At 36.7% G+C, this 22,760-nt stretch overlaps 1 long non-coding RNA gene across 1 annotated transcript in view; it reads right to left on the reverse strand.

Moving 5' to 3' along the window:
• LOC115898791 overlaps positions 1–22,760 on the reverse strand; it is a 427,626-nt gene that overhangs the window by 20,166 nt on the left and 384,700 nt on the right. The window contains exon 3 of the long non-coding RNA XR_004058456.1: positions 12,692–12,811. This is a non-coding gene — a long non-coding RNA (uncharacterized LOC115898791). The remainder of the gene's footprint in view (positions 1–12,691; positions 12,812–22,760) is intronic.

Genomic DNA, 22,760 nt, shown 5'->3' on the forward strand with positions numbered 1-22,760 from the left:
TTTCCTATTTAATAAACGGTGTTGGAAAAACTGGCTAGCCATAGGCAGAAAACTAAAACTGGACCCATTTTTTGAACCTTATACAAAAATTAACTCAAGATTGATTAAATATTTAAACATAAGACCTAAAACCATAAAAACCCAAGAAGAAAACCTAGGCAATACCATTCAGGACATAGGCATGGGCAAAGACTTCATGATTAAAACAGCAAAAGCAATGGCAACAAAAGGCAAAATTGACAAAGGAATCTAATTAAAATGAAGAGCTTCTGCACGGAGAAAGAAGCTATCGTCAGATTGAACAGGCAACCTACAGAATGTGGGTATAATTTTGCAATCTATCCATCTTACAATGGGATAATATCCAGAATCTACAAGAAACTTAAACAAATTTACAAAAAAACACCCCATCCAAAAGTGGGCAAATAATACGAACAGACACTTCTCAAAAGAAGATATTTATGCAGCCAAAAACATGTGAAAAAAAGCTCATCATCACTCTACATTAGATAAACGCAAATCAAAACCACAATGAGATACCATCTCATGCCAGTTAGAATGGTGATCATTAAAAAGTTGGAAAACTACAGATGCTGGAGAGGATTTGGAGAAGCAGGAATGCTTTTACACTGTTGGTGGAAGTGTAAATTAGTTCCACCACTGTGGAAGACAGTGTGGCAATTATTCAATTTTCTAGATCCAGAAATACCATTTGACCCAACAATCGCATTACTGAGTATATACCCAAAGGATTATAAATCATTCTACTATAAAGACACATGGACACGTATGTTTATTGCAACACTATTCACAATAGCAAAGACTTGGAACCAAGCCAAATGCCCTTCAATGATAGACTGGATAAAGAAAATGTGGCTCATATACATCATGGAATACTATGCAGCCATAAAAAATGATGAGTTCATGTCCTTTACAGGGACATGGATGAAGCTGGAAACCATAATTCTCAGCAAACTAACACAAGAACAGAAAACAAAACTCCGCATGTTCTCCCTCATAAGTGGGAGATGAACAATGAAAACACATGGGCACAGGGAGGAGAACATCACACGCAAAGGCCTGTTGGGGGGTGGTGGTCTAGGGGAGGGATAGCACTAGAAGAAATAACTAATATAGATGATGGGTTGATGGGTGCAGCAAACCACCATGACACGTGTATACCTATGTAACAAACCTGCACATTCTGCACAGGTATCGCAGAACTTAAAGTATAATAAAAAATAATAATAATCAACAAATAATAAAAGACTAAATTCAAGCAGATCTAATTATCCTAAAAATACTTGTACCCAAACGAAAGCATCCAGACTCATAAAGCAAATTTTTAGACACCTATGAAGAGACTTAGATAACTACACAATAATAGATGAAGATTTCAACATCTTTCAAAACCTTACTGACAGTATTAGATCATCAAGGCAGATAACTAAAGAAGATATTCAGGACCTTAACTGGACACTTGACTAAATGGACATAATGGACATCTACAGAACTTTCCATCTCCAAGTAAGAGAATATACAGTCATCTCATCTGCACATGGCACATACTCTAAAATCAACCACACAATTGGCCATAAAACAATCCTCTGGAAATTAAAAAAAAAAAACTTAAACCAGTCATGGTCACACACAGACCACAGTGCAATAAAAACATGAATGAATAAAAAGAGAATCACTTAAAAACAAAATTACATGTAAATTAAGTAACTTGCTTCTGAATGACTTTTGGGTAAACAATACAATCCTGAAATTCTTTGAAACTAATGAGAACAAATATACAAAATACCAGAATCTCTGGTATACAGCTAAAACAGTATTAAGAGAGAAGTTTATAGCTGTAAATGCACACATGAAAAAGCTAGAAAGATCTCAACAACCTAAAATCATAACTAGAGGACCTAGAGTAACAATGACACACCAACCACAAAACTAGCAGAAGACGGAAAAGAAACAAAATCGAAACTGAACTGAAGAGAATTGAGATGCAAAAAATAAATAAAAAAGATTTTTAAAAATCCAGGAGTTGGACCTTTGAAAAAATTGATTACAGACCACCAGCTAGATGAATAAAGAAAAAAGAGAGAAAAGATCCAAATAAATACAATTAGAAATGACAAAGGGACATTACAACTGACCCCACAAAAATACAACAACCACAACGAAACCCTCAGGGACTACTACAGACACCTCTATGCACACAAGCTAGAATAGCTAGAAGAAATAGTTACATTTCTGGACACATACAACCTTCCAAGACTGAATCAGGGAAAGTGTATCCTTGAACAGACCAATAATGAGTTACAAAATTCAATCAGTAATAAAAAGCCTACCAACAAGAAAAAGCAAAGGACCAAATGGATTTACAGCCAAATTCTACCAGAAGTCTAATGCAAGCAATTTCTCAAAGAACTCAAGGCAAAATTACCATTTGACCCAGCAGTCCCATTACAGGGTATATATCCAAATGAATAGAAACCATTTTACCATTAAGACACAAGTACACGTATGTTTATTGCAGCACTATCCACAATATTGAAGTCATGGAATCAACCTAAATGCTCATTAATGGTAGACTGGATTTAGAAATGTGGTACATATTCATTATGGAATACTACACAGTCACAATAAAGAATGAGATCATGTCCTTTGCAGCAACATTGTTGGAGTTGGATGCCTTTATCCTATGCGAACATAGAGGAAGAGAAAACCACATTTTCACTTATTAGTGGGAAATAAACATTGATTACATGTGGACACAAAGAAGGCAACAACAGAAACTAGGACCTACTTGAAGGTGGAAGAAGGGAGGAAGGTGAGGATAAAAAGAAAATCTACCTTTCGGGTATTATGCTTACTACCTGTGTGGCAAAATAATATGTACACCAAACCCCCATGACATACAATTTACCTATATAACAATCCTGCACATTTACCCCTGAATGTAAAATAAAACCTACAATATAAGTGAATAAAAAGTCAAAGCTTGTTATGCTGTATATAAAAAATAAAAAGATTCAACAATGTAAAAACATTTTTACCACCATTCAAAGCCATATTAGTAAAATTATACTCACATTAACTACCAACTCATTTTTATTTTGCTAACAAAAATTAAATTCAAATTTCCTGTGATGATGTGAATGTATTTCTTGTGGATCTGAACTATTACATACCAAGTATACATTGAAAAGAGTGATGAAGTTCTAATTTGAAGAACATGATTTCATTGTAAGAGTAGTCACTCTAGACTCCAAAACATAGGACAACAGTTAGAAAGAAAGAGGCATAAAAACACAGATTTTGATTTGGGGTAGTTCCTTGGAATGGAGATAGTGAGTTCTTGCCCATCTCTACTTGTATTGTTTTGCTCTGTATACTAAGATGGGCTTCCTAAACAAGAACTCCCCTTGCTCACCTTAACTAGAAATATCTACAGTGTCTAATCCCTGACTACTATCAGGATGTGATCCGAGAAATAAGAGATAGTGACATCAAATATGTTAAAACAAATTTTGGGGTTACTATAATTGGTGGTATTTTGAATGTGTTTCAAGCCACGTATCTTTTGCTTGGGAATTAGTAGTCCTTGCCTTGCCCACATATACCCCTATGCGTCTAATTTTTCCTACTTCACACTTAATTGCACATAATAATTTTAAAAACTAAAGTAGAAAAGAGAGAAAGGTAGTGTGCTATATAAGCTCACACTCTCCTTTTTTCCACTCTCTCTTCAGTTGAAAATACTACAGTAACTTTGTTCTATGAGTGGAAACAGGGAGGGGCATATGAAGCCACCTAGACCAGGAATCGGAGTTTGTACGTTAACTGCTTGCACGTCCCTGCCAGCTCTTTTGTTTTCTCAGAGACCAAGAAAAGCTTTTGTTTTATTTTGTTTTGCTTTGTTGAAAGCAGGAAAATTAAAGATGTATTCTTTATGGCTAATTCTCTATTGGATATAATGTTTTATACACTTTACCTTCTCAAACGAGTTTGTTGTTATTCAAATACCCTACAGTCTTATTTTTTGTGTGCTTTTGATATGTCCATTTCTAAAAGAGATGCATTAAAGACTCTACTACGGAGAAATAGAAACACTTTTGTTGGGAGTGTAAATTAGTTCAACCATTGTGGAAGACAGTGTAACAATTCCTCAAGGATCTAGAACAAGAAATACCATTTGACCCAGCAATCCCATTACTGGGTATATACCCAAAGGATTATAAATCATTCTACTATAAAGACACATGCGCATGTGTGTTTATTGCAGCAAAATTCACAATAGCAAAGAATTGGAACCAACCCAAATGCCCATCAATGATAGACTGGATTAAGAAATGGCACATATATTCCATGGAATGCTATGCAGTCATAAAAAAGGATGAGTTCATGTCCTTTGCAGGAACATGGATGAAGTTGGAAACCATCATTCTCAGCAAACTAACACAGTAACAGAAAACCAAACACCGCATGTTCTCACTCATAAGTGGGTGTTGAACGAGAAAACATGGACATATGGAGAGGAACGTTACACATCATGGTCTGTGTGGGGGTGGTGGTCTAGGGGAGGGATAGCATTAGGAGAAATACCTAATGTAGATGATGGGCGGATGGGTGCAGCAAACCACCATAGCACGTGTGTACCTATGTAGCAAGCCTGCACGTTCTGCACATGTATCCCAGAACTTAAAGTATCATTTAAAAAATAAATAAGTACTCCACTATGATTGTAAATTTGCCAGTTCCACCTAACAATTCTTGCAGTTTTTTTATTTATTTTGAAATCATATTGTTGGGTGGGTAGAAGATGGTAACTACTACCATATCTCCTTTCTAGACAATATAAAGCGTATCTATTTGGTTTTAAAAGAGATTTAGGGGATACAATTATAGTTTTTATTTACATGGATATATGGCATAGTGGTAAGGTCTGGACTTTTGGTGCAGTCATCACCCAGATTGTGTACATTGTACCCATTAAGCAATTTATCATTTCTCACCCACACCCGTTTTTCCACCTTTTCAAATTTCCAATGTCTATTATTCCACTCAATATGTCCATGTGTACAAATTATTTACCTTCCACTTACGTGTAAGAACATACTGCAGTTGACTTTCTGTTTCTGAGTTATTTCACTTAATATCATGGTCCCCAGTACTACTCATGTTACTGCAAAATAGATTATTTCATTATTTTTTATAGTTAAGTAGTGCTCCATGCCATATATATATATATATATCATATTTTTTATTTAATATTTTGTTGACAGACACTTAGGTTTTTTTCCATGTCCTTGATATTTTGAATAGTGTTGTGATAAACACATTAATCTAGCTATCTTTTTTATTTCTTTTCATTTGGGTAAATACCAAGTAGTGGGATTTGTGGATCAAATGATAGTTGTGATTTTAGTTCTTTGAGAAATATCTTTTCTGGTTTCCAAAGAGATTGTACTAATATAAATTCACACTAACAGTGTATAAGGGTCTCCTTTTCTCCATATCCTTGCCAAAATCTGTTATATATTGACTTTTCAGTAATAGCCATTATAACTAGTGTAAAAAACATTACTGTGGTTTTAATTTGCATTTCCCTGAAAATTAGTAATGTGGAGCATTTTTTCATATGCTTCTTGGCCATTTATATGTCTTTTTCAAAATGTCTGTTAGTGTCTTTTGCCTACTTTTTAATGGGGCTTTTTGTTGTTGTTGAGTTGTTTGAGTTCCTCATAGATTCTGGATATCAGCTCTTCATCAGATGCATAGTTTAAAAATATTTTCTCCCATCCTGCAGATTATATCTTCACTTTGTTGATTATTTCTCTTGTTAGGCAAAAGCTTTTTAGTTTCATTGTCTAATTTTTCTATTTTTTGTTGCATGTGCTTTTGAGATCTTAGTCATGAATGTTTTGTCTGAGCCAATGTCCAGAAGAAATTTTTCCAGGTTTTTTTTTTTTTAGTATTATTACAGTTTCAAGTCTTATATTTAAGTCTTTAATCAATCTTGAGTCAATTTTTGTATATGGTGAGGAATAGTGGTCCAGTTTTAGTCTTCTGCACATGGCAATCCAATTTTCCCAGCACCAATTATTGAATAGGGTGTTCCCAGTACATGTTTTTGTTGACTTTGTCAAACATCAGTTGGTTGTAGGTATGTCACTTTATTTCTTCATTATCTATCCTGTTTTTTAAATATATATATTTCTATGCCAGTATCATGGTGTTTTGGTTACTATAACGTTGCAGTATAATTTGATGTCAGGTAATGTGGTCTTCCAGCTTTATTCTTTTTTGCTTAGGATTGTTTTGGCTATTCAGGCTCTTTGTTGTTGTTGCTCATGTGAATTTTAGGATCATTTTTCAAATCATGTTAAAAATGATGTTGGTATTCTGAGAGGAATTTTATTGAAACTGTAGATTACTTTGAGCAATATGGTAACTTTAGTGATATATATATATTTTTTCCAATCTATGAACATGGGATGTATTCCATTTGTTTGTATCTTCTGCAATTTCTTTAAGCAGAGTTTTATAGTTTTTGGCAGAGATCTTTTACTTCCTTTGTTAAATATATTCCTAGGTATCTTAGTTTTTGTATCCATTGTAAATGGTATTAACTTATTAATTTGATTCTTGTACTGATCATTATTGTTGCATAGAAATGCTGCTGATTTTTGAACACAGATTTTGATTGCTGCAACTTTGCTGAATTCAGTGATCAAACCTAGGAGTCTTTCAGTCATGTCTTCAGGGTATTCTAGGTATAAAATTATATCACTGTTAAACAGGAATAATTTTACTTCCTTCTTTTCAATTTGGGTATTTGAATACATTTTATTTCTGTCTTTTGCCTGATTGCTTTGTCTAAGGCTTCCAATACTATATTGAATAGGAGTGGGGAAATTTGGCATTATTGTTTTTTGGGTTTTTTTGTTTTTGTGTTTTTTTTTTTTTTTCAGTTCTTCAGGTATGCTTTCAACTTTTCCCTATTCAATATGATGTTGCCTCCAGGTTTTTTATATATGGCTTTTACTATTTTGAGGTATGCTCCTTCTATGCCTAGTTTGTTGAAGGTTTTTATGATAAAGCAAGGTTGAACTTTATAAAATTATTTGTCTATACCTATTGACATGACCCTATCATTACTTGCTATTAATTTTGTTTTTGTGGTAAATCATATTTATTTATTTGCATATGTTAAAACATTATTGTATTCCTTGAATAAAATCCACTTGATCATGGTGTATTATCTTTTTGATGTGCTATTGAATTTTGTTAGCTAGTATTTTGTAGAGAATTTTTGCATCTATGTTCATCATAAATATTGATCTGTAGTTTTCTTCTTTTTATTGTGTGCTCATCTGGCTTTGGTATCTAGATCATGGTGCTGTAATAGATGAGTAAGGAAGGATGCCATCCTTCCCAACTTTTTGGAATGATTTCAGAACGATTGGCATCAGTTCTTTGCATGTCTGGTATAATTTGGCTGTGCATCCATCTTGCCTGGGATTTTTTTTGTTTGGAAATATTTTATTACTGGATAAATATCACCATCTGTTACTGATCTGCTCAAAATTTTCACTTTTTCTTAGTTCAATCTTGGAAAGTTGTACATTTTCAGAGATTTATCTCTTTCCTCTAGATTTTCTAGTTCATGAGTATAGATATGTTTATAGTAGTCTATGATGATCATTTCTATTTCTTGTTATTAGCTGTAATATCTCATTTTCATTTCTGGTTATTCTTATTTTAAGCTTCTCTCTGTTTCTGTTTGCATAAAATATCATTCTCCACCCCTTTATTTTTATTCTGTAAGTGTCTTTAACAGTTAGGTGAGTTTCTTGCAAGCAGTGTATTGATAGTGCAATGTTTAATCCATTGTGCCAATCTATATATTTTAGGTGGAGGATTTAATCCATTTACATTTAAGGTTAGTATTAATAAGTAAAAGTTTGTTCTTAATGTTAATTTCATCTAGTTGCTTTGTAGATTATTTGTTTCTTTTTTCTCTCTCTGTAGTTTTGCGTACTTTTGTCATGTTGCCATTTGATATTTTTATTTTCCACATTTTGTAATTGTTTTATGAAACCTATGTGTTTTATATGTTTGTGTGTTTTTATGATGAAGAATATCGAATTTTTGTTTTCATGTTTAGAATTATTTTGTGTGTTTCTTATAGGAATGATATAGTGTTGCAAATTTCCTATGTGTTAGCTTGTCTGTAAAAGACTTTATTTCTCCTTCATTTATAAAGTTTTTTTTTTTCTTTTTCTTTTTTTTTTTTTTAAGCAAGATACAAAATATAAGGTTGGCAGGTTTTCTTTTTTTTTATTAATTAATTTATTTATTTATTTATTTATTTTTATTATACTTTAAGTTCTAGGGTACATGTGCATAACGTGCAGGTTTGTTACATATGTATACTTATGCCATGTTGGTGTGTTGCACCCATCAACTCGTCAGCACCCATCAATTCATCATTTATATCATGTATAACTCCCCAATGCAATCCCTCCCTCCTCCCCCCTCCCCCCTCCCCATGATAGGACCCAGTGCGTGATGTTCCACTTCCCGAGTCCAAGTGATCTCATTGTTCAGTTCCCACCTATGAGTGAGAACATGTGGTGTTTGGTTTTCTCTTCTTGTGATAGTTTGCTAAGAATGATGGTTTCCAGCTGCATCCATGTCCCTACAAAGGACGCAAACTCATCCTTTTTTATGGCTGCATAGTATTCCATGGTGTATATGGGCCACATTTTCTTACTCCAGTCTGTCACAGATGGACATTTGGGTTGATTCCAAGTCTTTGCTATTGTGAATAGTGCCGCAATAAACATACGTGTGCATGTGTCTTTGTAGTAGAATAATTTATAATCCTTTGGGTATATACCCAGTAGTGGGATGGCTGGGTCATATGGTACATCTAGTTCTAGATCCTTGAGGAATTGCCATACTGTTTTCCATAATGGTTGAAGTAGTTTACAATCCCACCAACAGTGTAAAAGTGTTCCTATTTCTCCACATCCTCTCCAACACCTGTTGTTTCCTGACTTCTTAATGATTGCCATTCTAACTGGTGTGAGATGGTATCTCATTGTGGTTTTGATTTGCATTTCTCTGATGGCCAGTGATGATGAGCATTTTTTCATGTGTCTGTTGGCTGTATGAATATCTTCTTTTGAGAAATGTCTGTTCATATCCTTTGCCCACTTTTTGATGGGGTTGTTTGTTTTTTTCTCGTATATTTGTATGAGTTCTTTGTAGATTCTGGATATTAGCCCTTTGTCAGATGAGTAGGTTGCAAAAATGTTCTCCCATTCTGTAGGTTGCCTGTTCAGTCTGATGGTAGTTTCTATTGCTGTGCAGAAGCTCTGTAGTTTAATTAGATCCCATTTGTCAATTTTTGCTTTTGCTGCCATTGCTTTTGGTGTTTTAGACATGAAGTCCTTGCCCATGCCTATGTCCTGAATGGTACTACCTAGATTTTCTTCTAGGGTTTTTATGGTATTAGGTCTAACATTTAAGTCTCTAATCCATCTTGAATTAATCTTCGTATAAGGAGTAAGGAAAGGATCCAGTTTCAGCTTTCTACTTATGGCTAGCCAATTTTCCCAGCACCGTTTATTAAATAGGGAATCCTTTCCCCATTTCTTGTTTCTCTCAGGTTTGTCAAATATCAGATGGCTGTAGATGTGTGGTGTTATTTCTGAGGACTCTGTTCTGTTCCATTGGTCTATATCTCTGTTTTGGTACCAGTACCATGCTGTTTTGGTTACTGTAGCCTTGTAGTATAGTTTGAAGTCAGGTAGCGTGACGCCTCCAGCTTTGTCCTTTTGACTTAGGATTGTCTTGGCAATGCGGGCTCTTTTTTGGTTCCATATGAACTTTAAAGCAGTTTTTTCCAATTCTGTGAAGAAACTCATTGGTAGCTTGATGAGGATGGCATTGAATCTATAAATAACCTTGGGCAGTATGGCCATTTTCACGATATTGATTCTTCCTATCCATGAGCATGGTATGTTCTTCCATTTGTTTGTGTCCTCTTTGATTTCACTGTATAAGGCCAATATCATCCTGATACCAAAGCCTGGCAGAGACACAACAAAAAAAGAGAATTTTACACCAATATCTCTGATGAACATCGATGCAAAAATCCTCAGTAAAATACTGGCCACCCGTATCCAGCAGCACATCAAAAAGCTTATCCACCATGATCAAGTGGGCTTCATCCCTGGGATGCAAGGCTGGTTCAACATACGCAAATCAATATACATAATCCAGCATACAAACAGAACTAAAGACAAGAACCACATGATTACCTCAATAGACGCAGAAAAGGCCTTTGACATAATTCAACAGCCCTTCATGCTAAAAACGCTCAATAAATTCGGTATTGATGGAACATATCTCAAAATAATAAGAGCTATTTATGACAAACCCACAGCCAATATCATACTGAATGGGCAAAAACTGGAAGCATTCCCTTTGAAAACTGGCACAAGACAGGGATGCCCTCTCTCACCACTCCTATTCAACATAGTGGTGAACGTTCTGGCTAGGGCAATCAGGCAAGAGAAAGAAATAAAGGGGATTCAGTTAGGAAAAGAAGAAGTCAAATTGACCCTGTTTGCAAATGACATGATTGTATATTTAGAAAACCCCATTGTCTCAGCCCAAAATCTCCTTAAGCTGATAAGCAACTTCAGCAAAGTCTCAGGATACAAAATTAATGTGCAAAATAAGAAGCATTCTTATACAACAGTAACAAACAAACAGAGAGCCAAATCATGAATGAACTTCCATTCACAATTGCTTCAAAGAGAATAAAATACCTAGGAATCCAACTTACAAGGGATGTAAAGTACCTCTTCAAGGAGAACTACAATATTTATATAGTCAATCCTGTTAATCATTTTTATTACAGTTTGTGGCTTTTACACCATATTTAGAAAAAAACCTTTCCCCAAACCATGATTTTTAAATTCCTTATCAATATTTATTTTTAATACCTCTGGAGTTTTGTTTTGTACATTTAAAATATTTAAGTTTTTGATAAATTAATTTATTTCCAGTGGCCAGCTCATTGTTTCAATATCAGTAAATTGTTAGTCTATCCTTTACCTAATAATTTAAAATATTTCCCGTGTTATATATTAAATTACATAAACTTGGAACTGTTTTAAATCTGTTATATGGTTTGGCTCTTGTGTCCCCACCCAAATCTCATTTTGAATTGTAATCCCCATGTGTCAAGGGAGGTACCTGGTGGAAAGTAATTGTATCTATGGGGCAGTTTTCCCCATGCTGTTCTCATGATAGCAAGGGAGTTCTCATGAGATCTGATGGTTTTAAATTGTGGCACTTCCCTTTAGCTCACCTCCTCTCCTGCCACCTTGTGAAGAAGATGCATGCTTCTGCTTAGCCTTCTGTAATAATTGTAAGTTTCCTGAGGCCTCCACAGTCATACAGTACTGTGAGTCAAATAAAACTACTTGATTTGAAAATTGCCCAGTCTCAGGTAGTATCTGTATAACAGTGTGAAAACGAGCTAATACACTCTGTCCCAGTGTTCTGTCAGACTATTTCTGCACTTATATTAATTACCATGGATTTATGTCTCAATATTTGGTAGGCATGTCATTTCACTGCTTAAAATACTCAGGCCTTTCCTCTTTATTATACCTTTTATGACTTGTCACAACCCCAGGTGAGAAATCGGAGCACATAGGGAAGTGAGTTTTGAATTCCCAGTGGTGCTATGGGAAGCACTAACATCATAATTGGGACCCATCTAACGTCATAATTGGAACCCATCTTTTACCTCCAGAGTACCCCAAAATGTACAGTGTATTGCAAAAGGTGAATGAACCTAGGGACTTCCTGATTTAATCTAATTATGGGGAAAGGAGCAAGTGAAGCAGATGAATGCTCCAGTCCTAATCCCATAAACCAAATTGAACTTCCCATTTGTTATGACCCTGTAAACATACAAAATCAAGCAGAAAAAACTAGATTGTACTTCAGGCTACCGGTTTTGGTATTGCTTTATTCTTCAAACAAAATTACATGTACATTTTCAATACATTAAAAAAAGATACACTATTTAAATGAGGAGTTTCCTGTGCCACTTTTGCTGAAACCCTAGCACTCCAGGAAATACAATTTCACAACTCAGAGTTCTGCAATCTCCCCCAGAGATCTTGATTCTAATCAGCTTGTTTAGCAAATCCCATCATCCCATCCCTTTGACATATGGCCGTTTATTTTCTCTAGTGAGAATTCCCAGCCACTCAGAGATCTGCCTCCTTCCAATCTCTCAAATGGCTCAAGGCTGGACCAGCCATACCTATTTCATTAGTGACAACTAAGGGGTAAAACTGGTTCCCTTATGATCACTGATGAGTGACGTCAGCTAAAGCAGAAAACCAAGTAGTCTATATATGAAACCTCCCAATTTTCTCTTCTACTCTTCTCTTGCTCTGTTTTTCTCTCTTGTTATGGAGCTTTTCTCAATATTTTTCTTTTGGTGGCAGTATTGCTCCACTGATAGAGCTATCTCTTCCTCCCGCCTTTTGTTTTTGATAAACACCTACAGTTGAAACAAGTATATTTCACTTAATAAGAGTGTTTTTCATCTGGGATTTGCATCTAAGGGAGGTTTTCCAGAACTTACCAATAATAATACTCTGCCTAGGCTTTCTTGATTACACAGGAAAAGAAGATAAGACAGACTCCAGGATCTATTTTCTGTTTCTTTTCTTCATGATTTTTTCTTTTAATACCTTTTCAATAGCTGTAAAATATACACCAGTCATTATATAAAATTTGAAAAACAGAAAATGTTAAAGACAAAAATAAACATCATCATTTATCCCATAAACAAGAGAGAGTAGTACTGTTAAAAGTTTAAAGCAGTCTCTCCAGTGAGTTTTCTTTGTGCACACTTTGATATAATTGTGATCATATGATACACATAATTTAATTATCTGATTTTGTATTGTTTACATCTCATAAGCATGTTTACATATTCTTCTGAACTTTTTAAAAAGATCTTATAATTGAAAACTTTTAATTATATCGTTTAATGCCTGTGGAATTATCTACCATATAGATGTATCATCAATTAATTGTGATTGCTTACAAAACATTGGTATTTTATTTTATTTTACTTTTTTATTTTTTATTTTTATTTTTTTATTATACTTTAAGTTCTAGGGTACATGTGCATAACTTGCAGGTTTGTTACATATGTATACTTGTGCCATGTTGGTGTGCTGCACCCATCAACTCGTCAGCAATAATACCAATATAGATTGTGTATAAAACATTACCATTTCAAATAATATATAAATAATGTTTCTATAAACTAAGTAAACTGGATGCTTCCTTACTTGAATTTCAGGAAAAATGCATCCCTGAATAAAGAAAGACTGGTTGACACAAATATCCACCTAACTTGGAGAATGCCAATCTTTGAGGTATTTTATCATTTAGACTCCAAAACTCACCTATTTAAGGAAGAGAAGAAATTCCTGTAGAAATTTTCCTGAGCACAAAATGTTTCAACATTTTTTCTCTCAATTATGATCTATTCTGAAATAAACTAGCTGTAATTTATTGAAACTGATTTACCCAGTGCTGTGATAAAATTGTGCCTTTCTAAAATGGTTCAAATCCATGGAATTGGCAACCTTGCACATATTTTTAAACAAAATTACTCTTCTCCTAGCCAAGAAAATCTATCCTTCAGAACAAAAGAATTTTTTATGATGAGGGCCATCTTAAATAATGAGATAAATGCATACATCATTTTATTTCTCTTTACCCTATTGCAATTCACAAATACTGCTTTCAGATTTGTGTCAATCACGTACCAAGAAAATCTATCATCGTCATTTTTACAACACAATGTATTCACTTACTGTTTCTTTGTTACAATTTGGTAATTCTCAAAATATTTCAAACTTTTTCGTTATTATTGTGTCTGCTCTGGTAATCTATAACGAGTGATCTTTGCTGTTACTGTTGTAATTGTTTTATTATTATTATGATACTGTAAGTTCTAGGGTACATGTGCACAACGTGCAGGTTTGTTACATATGTATACATCTGCCATGCTGGTGTACTGCACCTATTAACTCGTCATTTACATTAGGTATATCTCCTAATGCTATCCCTCCCCCTTTCCCCCTTCCCAAAATAGGACCCGGTGTGTGATGATCCTCTTCTTGTGTCCAAGTGTTCTCATAGTCCAATTACCACCCGTGAGTGAGAACATGTGCTGTTTGGTTTTCTGTCCTTGCAATAGTTTGCTGAGAATGATGGTTTCTAGCTGCATCTATATCCCTACAAAGGACACGAACTCATCCTTTTTTATGGCTGCGTAGTATTCCATGGTGTATATGTGCCACATTTTCTTAATGCAGTCTGTCACTGATGGATATTTGGGTTGATTCCCAGTCTTTGCTATTGTGAATAGTGCCGCAATAAACATACGTGTGCATGTGTCTTTATAGCAGCATGATTTATAATCCTTTGGGTATATACCCAGTAATGGGATGGCTGGGTCTAGAACTATTTCTAGTTCTAGATCCTTGAGGAATCTCCACACTGTCTTTCACAATGGTTGAACTAGTTTACAGGCAAAACAACAGTGCAAAACTGTTCCTATTTCTCTACATCCTCTCCAGCACGTATTGTTTCTTGACTTTTTAATGATCGCCATTCTAACTGGTGTGAGATGGTATCTCATTGTGGTTTTGATTTGCATTTCTCTGATGGCTAGTGATGATGAGCATTTTTTTCATGTGTCTGTTGGCTGCATAAATATCTTCTTTTGAGAAGTGTCTGTTCATATCCTTTGCCCACTTTTTGATGGGGTTGTTTGTTTTTTTCTTGTAAATTTGTTTGAGTTCTTTGTAGGTTCTGGATATTAGCCCTTTGTCACATGAGTAGATTGCAAAGATTTTCTCCCATTCTGTAGGGTGCCTGTTCAGTCTGATGGTAGTTTCTTTTGCTGTGCAGAAGCTCTTATTTTAATTAGATCCCGTTTGTCAATTTTGGCTTTTGTTGCCATTGCTTTTGGTGCTTTAGACACGAAGTCCTTGACCATGTCTATATCCTGAATGGTATTGCCAAGGTTTTCTTCTAGGATTTTATGGTATTAGGTCTAACATTTAAGTCCCTAATCCATCTTGAGTTAATTTTTGTATAAGGTGTAAGGAAGGGATCCACTTTCAGCTTTCTACTTATGGCTAGCCAATTTTCCCAGCACCATTTATTAAATAGGGAATCCTTTCCCCATTTCTTGTTTCTCTCAGGTTTGTCAAAGATCACATGGTTGTAGATGTGTGGTATTTTTTCTGAGGGCTCTGTTCTGTTCCATTGGTCTGTATCTCTGTTTTGGTACCAGTACCATGCTGTTTTGGTTACTGTGTAGCCTTGTAGTATAGTTAGAAGTCAGGTAGCATAATGCCTCCAGCTTTGTTCTTTTGTCTTAGCATTGTCTTGGCAATGCGGGCTCTTTTTCATTTCCATATGAACTTTAAAGTAGTTTTTTCCAATTCAACAAAGAAACTCATTGGTAGCTTAATGGGGATGGCATTGAATCTATAACTTGCCTTGGGCACTATGGCCATTTTCACAAAATTGATTTTTCCTATCCATGAGCATGGAATATTCTTCCATTTGTCTGTGTCCTCTTCTATTTCATTGACCAGTGGTTTGTAGTTTTTCTTGAAGAGGTCCTTCACATCCTTGTAAGTTGGATTCCTAGGTATTTCATTCTATTTGAAGCAATTGTGAATGAGAGTTCACTCATGATTTGGCTCTCTGTTTGTCTGTTATTGGTGTATAACAATGCTTGTCATTTTTGCACATTGATTTTGTATCCTGAGACTTTGCTGAAGTTGCGTACCAGCTTAAAGAGATTTCTAAATAAACAATCATGTCATCTGCAATCAGGGACAATTGGACTTCCTCTTTTCCTAATTGAATACACTTTGTTTCTTTCTCCCGCCGGATTGCCCTAGCCAGAACTTCCACCACTATGTTGAATAGGAGTGGTGAGAGAGGGCATCCCTGTCTTGTGCCAGTTTTCAAAGGGAATGCTTCCAGTTCTTGCCCATTCAGTATGATATTGTCTGTGGGTTTTTCCTAAATAACTCTTATTGTTTTGAGATATATTCCATCAATACCGAATTTATTGAGAGTTGTTTGCGTGAAAGGCTGTTGAATTTTGTCAAAGGAATTTTCTGCATCTATTGAGATAATCTTGTGGTTTTTCTCTTGGGTTCTGTTGATAGGCTGGATTACGTTTACTGATTCGTGTATGTTGAACCAGCCTTGCATCCCAGGGATGAAGCCCACTTGATCATGGTGGATAAGCTTTTTGATGTGCCACTGGATTCGGTTTGGCAGTATTTTACTGAGGATTTTGGCATCAATGGTCATGAGGGATATTGGTCAAAAATTATCTTTTTTGTTGTGTCTCTGCCAGCCTTTGGAATCAGAATGATATAGACTTCATTAAACGAGTTAGGGAGGATTACCTCTTTTTCTATTGATTGGGATAGTTTCAGAAGGAATGGTACTGGCTCCTCCTTGCACCGCTGGTAGAATACAGCTGTTAATCCGTCTGGTCCTGGGATTTTTTTGGTTGGTAGGCTACTAATTATTCCCTAAATTTCAGAGCCTGTTATTGGTCTATTCAGGGATTCAACTTCTTCCTGATTTAGTCTTGGGAGAGTGTATGTGTCGAGGAATTTATCAATTTCTTCTAGGTTTTCTAATTTATTTGCATAGAGGTGTTTATAGTATTCTCTGATGCTAGTTTGCATTTATGTGGGGTCTGCGGTGATATCCCCTTTATCATTTTTTATTGTGTCTACTTCATTCTTCTCTCTTTTCTTCTTTATTAGCCTTGATAGCTGTCTATCAATTTTGTTGATCTTTTCAAAAAACCAGCTCCTGGATTCATTTATTTTTTGGAGGGTTTTTTGTGTCTCTCTCTCCTTCAGTTTTGCTCTGTTCTTAGTTATTTCTTGCCTTCTGCCTGCTTTTGAATGTGTTTGCTCTTGCTTCTCTAGTTCTTTTAATTGCCATGTTAGGGTGTCAGTTTTGGATGTTTCCTTCTTTCTCTTGTGGGCATTTAGTGCTATAAATTTCCCGCTACACACTGCTTTAAATGTGTCCCAGAGATTCTGGTATGTTGTATCTTTGTTCTCATTGGTTTCAAAGAACATCTTTATGTTTGCCTTCATTTCGTTATGTACCCAGTAGTCATTCAGGAGCAGGTTGCTCATTTTTCATGTAGTTGAACAGTTTTGAGCACGTTTCTTAATCCTGAGTTCTAGTTTGATGGCACTGTGGTCTGAGAGACAGTTTGTTAACATTTGCTGAGGAGTGCTTTACTTCCAAATATGTGGTCAATTTTGGAATAAGTGCAATGTGGTGCTGAGAAGAAAGTATATTCTGTTGATTGGAGGTGGAGAGTTCTGTAGATGTCTATTAGTTCCGCTTGGTGCAGAGATGAGTTCAATTCCTGGATATCCTTGTTAACTTTCCGTATCGTTGATCTGTCTAATGTTGACAGTGGGGTGTTGATGTCTCCCATTATTATTGTATGGGAGTCTAAGTCTCTTTGTAAGTCTCTAAGGACTTGCTTTATAAATCTGGGTGCTCCTGTATTGAGTGCATATATATTTACGATAGTTAGATCTTCTTGTTGAATTGATGCCTTTACCATTATGTAATGGCCTTCTTTGTCTCTTTTGATCTTTGTTGGTTTAATGTCTGTTTTATCAGAGACTAGGATTGCAATCCCTGCCTTTTTATTTTCCATTTGCTTGGTAGATCTTCCTCCAACCCTTTATTTTGAGCCTATGTGTGTCTCTGCACGTGAGATGGGTCTCCTGAATACAGCACACTGATGGGTCTTGACTCTTTATCCAACTTGTCAATCTGTGTCTATTAATTGGAGCATTTAGTCCATTTACATTTAAGGTTAATATTGTTATGTGTGAATTTGATCCTGTCATTATGATGTTAGCTGGTTATTTTGTTTGTTAGTTGATGTAGTTTCTTACTAGCATCAATGGTCTTTTCATTTTGGCAGGTTTTTGCAATGGCTGGTACTGGTTGTTCCTTCCTATGTTTAGTGCTTCCTTCTGGAGCTCTTGTAGGGTAGGCCTGGTGGTGACATAATCTCTCAGCATTTGCTTGTCTGTAACCGATTTTATTTCTACTTCACTTATGAAACTTAGTTTCGCTGGATATGAAATTCTGGGTTTAAAATTCTTTTCTTTAAAAATGTTGAATATTGGCCCCCACTCTTCTGGTTTGTAGAGTTTCTGCCGAGAGATTCACTGTTAGTCTGATCGTCTTCCCTTTGTGGGTAACCCGACCTTTCTCTCTGACTGCCCTTAACATTTTTTCCTTCATTTCATCTTTGGTGAATCTGACAATTGTGTGTCTTCCGGTTGCTCTTCTCAAGGAGTATCTTTGTGTCATTCTCTGTATTTCCTGAATTTGAATGTTGGCCTTCCTTGCTACGTTGGGGAATTTCTCCTGCATAATATCCTGCCGAGTGTTTTCCAACTTGGTTCCATTCTCCCTGTCACTTTCAGATACACAAATCAGAGGTAGATTTGGTCTTTGCACTTAGTCCCATATTTCTTGGAGGCTTTGTTAGTTTCTTTTTACTCCTTTTTGTCTAAACTTCTCTCTTCATTTCATTAATTTGATTTTCAGTCACTGATACCCTTTCTTTCAGTTGACTGAATCGGTTACTGAAGCTTGTGAATTTCTCACATGGTTCTCATGCCATGGTTTTCAGCTCTATCAGGTCATTTAAGGACTTCTCTACATTGGTTACTTTAGTTAGCGTTTCTTCTAATCATTTTTTTTGTGATTTTTTGTTCACTTTTATTTGAAGTTAGTATTTTAATTAATTTTTTTTTCTTTTTTCTTATTTCTTTTTATTATACTTTAAGTTCTAGGGTACATGTGCATAACGTGCAGGTTTGTTACATATGTATAATTGTGCCATGTTGGTGTGCTGCACCCATCAACTCATCAGCACCCATCAATTCATCATTTATATCATGTATAACTCCCAATGCAATCCCCCCCGCATGATAGGACCCGATGTGTGATGTTCCCCTTCCCGAGTCCAAGTGATCTCATCATTCAGTTCCCACCTATGAGTGAGAACATGTGGTGTTTGGTTTTCTGTTCTTGTGATAGTTTGCTAAGCATGATGGTTTCCAGCTGCAGCCATGTCCCTACAAAGGACACAAACTCATCCTTTTTTATGGCTGCATAGTATTCCATGGTGTATATGTGCCACATTGTCTTAATCCAGTCTGTCACAGATGGACATTTGGGTTGATTCCAAGTCTTTGCTATTGTGAATAGTGCTGCAATAAACATACGTGTGCATGTGTCTTTGTAGTAGAATAATTTATAATCCCTTAGGTATATACCCAGTAGTGGGATGGCTGGGTCATATGGTACATCTAGTTCTAGATCCTTGAGGAATTGCCATACTGTTTTCCATAATGGTTGAACTAGTTTACAATCCCACCAACAGTGTAAAAGTGTTCCTATTTCTCCACATCCTCTCCAACATCTGCTGTTTCCTGACTTTTTAATGATTGCCATTCTAACTGGTGTGAGATGGTATCTCATTGTGGTTTTGATTTGCATTTCTCTGATGGCGAGTGATGATGAGCATTTTTTCATGTGTCTGTTGGCTGTATGAATGTCTTCTTTTGAGAAATGTCTGTTCATATCCTTTGCCCAATTTTGATGGGGTTGTTTGTTTTTTTTCTTGTATATTTGTTTGAGTTCTTTGTAGATTCTGGATATTAGCCCTTTGTCAGATGAGTAGATTGCAAAAATTTTCTCCCATTCTGTAGGTTGCGTGTTATAAACAGAACCAAAGACAAGAACCACATGATTATCTCAGTAGATGCAGAAAATGCTTTTGACAAAATTCAACAGCCCTTCACGCTAAAAACGCTCAATAAATTCGGTATTGATGGAACGTACCTCAAAATAATAAGAGCTATTTATGACAAACCCACAGCTAACATCATACTGAATGGGCAAAAACTGGAAAAATTCCCTTTGAAAACTGGCACAAGACAGGGATGCCCTCTCTCACCACTCCTATTCAACATAGTGTTGGAAGTTCTGGCTAGGGCAATCAGGCAAGAGAAAGAAATAAAGGGTATCCAGTTAGGAAAAGAAGAAGTCAAATTGTCCCTGTTTGCAGATGACATGATTGTATATTTGAAAACCTCATTGTCTCAGCCCAAAATCTCCTTAAGCTGATAAGCAGCTTCAGCAAAGTCTCAGGATACAAAATTAATGTGCAACGATCACAAGCATTCTTATACACCAGTAACAGACAAACAGAGTGCCAAATCAGGAATGAACTTCCATTCACAATTGCTTCAAAGAGAATAAAATACCTAGGAATCCAACTTACAAGGGATGTCAAGGACCTCTTCAAGGAGAGCTACAAACCACTGCTCAGTGAAATCAAAGAGGACACTAACGAATGGAAGAACACACCATGCTCATGGATAGGAAGAATCAATATCGTGAAAATGGCCATACTGCCCAAGGTTATTTATAGATTCAATGCCATCCCCATCAAGCTACCAATGAGTTTCTTCACAGAATTGGAAAAAACTGCTTTAAAGTTCATATGGAACCATAAAAGAGCCCGCATTGCCAAGACAATCCTAAGTCAAAAGGACAAAGCTGGAGGCGTCACGCTACCTGACTTCAAACTATACTACAAGGCTACAGTAACGAAAACAACATGGTACTGGTACCAAAACAGAGATATAGACCAATGGAACAGAACAGAGTCCTCAGAAATAATACCACACATCTACAGCCATCTGATCTTTGATAAACCTGAGAGAAACAAGAAATGGGGAAAGGATTCCCTATTTAATAAATGGTGCTGGGAAAATTGGCTAGCCGTAAGTAGAAAGCTGAAACTGGATACTTTCCTTACTCCGTATACGACGATTAATACAAGTTGGATTAGAGACTTAAATGTTAGGCCTAATACCATAAAAACCCTAGAAGAAAATCTAGGTAGTACCATTCAGGACATAGGCATGGGCAAGGACTTCATGTCTAAAACACCAAAAGCAACGGCAGCAAAAGCCAAAATTGACAAATGGGATCTGATTAAACTAAAGAGCTTCTGCACAGCAAATGAAACTTCTAATCTTTTTTCAAGGTTTTTAAATTCTTTGCAATGTGTTCCAACTTCCTCCTTTAGCTCAGAGAAGTTTGATCCTCTGAAGCCTTCTTCTCTCAACTCATTAAAGTCATTCTCCCTCCAGCTTTGTTCCGTTGCTGGTGAGGAGCTGCGTTCCTTTGGAGGGGAAAGACCCTCTGACTTTTAGAGTTTTCAGCTTTTCTGCTTTGTTTTTTCCCCATCTTTGTGGTTTTCTCTACCTTTGTTCTTTGATCATGATGACGTACAGATGGGGTTTTGGTGTGGATGTCCTTTCTGTGTGTTAGTTTTCCTTCTAACCATCGTAACCCTCTGCTGCAAGTCTGTTGGAGTTTGCTGGAGATCCACTACAGACCCTGTTTGCCTGGGTATCAGCAGTGGATGCTGCAGAAGAGTGAATGTTGCTGAAGAGCAAATTATGCTGCATGATTGTTCCTCTGCAAGCTTTGTCTCTGAGTTGTACCCGGCCATGTGAGGTGTCAGTCTGCCCCTACTGGGGGATGTCTCCCAGTTAGGCTACTTGGGGGGTCAGAGACCCACTTGAGGAGGCAGTCTGTCCGTTCTCAGATCTCAAAGTCCGGCTGGAAGAACCACTACTCTCTTCAAAGCTATCAGACAGGGACATTTAAATCTGCAGAAGTTTCTGCTGCCTTTTGTTTGACTATGCCCTGTTTGCAGAGGTAGAGTCTACAGAGGCAAGCAGGCCTCCTTGAGCTGCGGTGGGCTCCACCCAGTTTGAGCTTCCTGGCAGCTTTGTTTACCTACTCAAGCCTCAGCAATGACGGGCGCCCCTCCCCCAGCCTCGCTGCCACCTTGCAGTTAGATCTCAGACTGCTGTGCTAGCAATGAGGGAGGCCCCGTGGGCATGAGACCCTCTGAGCCAGGTGCAAGATATAATCTCCTGGTGTGCCGTTTGCTAAGACCCTTGGTAAAGCACAGTATTAGGGTGGGAGTGACCCGATCTTCCAGGTGCTGTGTGTCATGGTTTCCCCTGGCTAGGAAAGGGAATTCCCTTACCCCCTGAACTTCCCAGGTGAGGATATGCCTCACCCTGCTTCGGCTCTTGCTCGGTTGGCTGCACCCACTGTCCTGCACCCACTGTCCAACGTGCCAGTGAGATGAACCTGGTACCTCAGTTGGAAATGCAGAAATCACCTGTTTTCTGTGTAACTCACATTGGGAGCTGTAGCCTGGAACTGTTCCTATTTGGCCATCTTGGAAAAGATCTGTAATTCTGTTTTCTTTTCTTTTCAGGCAGAGTCTTGCTCTGTCTGTCAGGCTGGAGTGTAGTTGTGTGATCTCAGTTGACTGCAACATCTTTCTGCTGAGCTCAAACAATTCTCCTGCTTCAACTTCCTGAGTAGCTGAGATTACAGGTGACCCACACCATCCTTGGGTAATTTTTGTATTGTTAGTAGAGATGAGGTTTCACCATGTTGGCTACACTGGTCCCAAAATCCTGACATCAGGTGATCTG

Source organism: Rhinopithecus roxellana, chromosome 7 (genome assembly GCF_007565055.1).
Source record: "Rhinopithecus roxellana isolate Shanxi Qingling chromosome 7, ASM756505v1, whole genome shotgun sequence".
NCBI lineage: Eukaryota > Metazoa > Chordata > Mammalia > Primates > Cercopithecidae > Rhinopithecus > Rhinopithecus roxellana.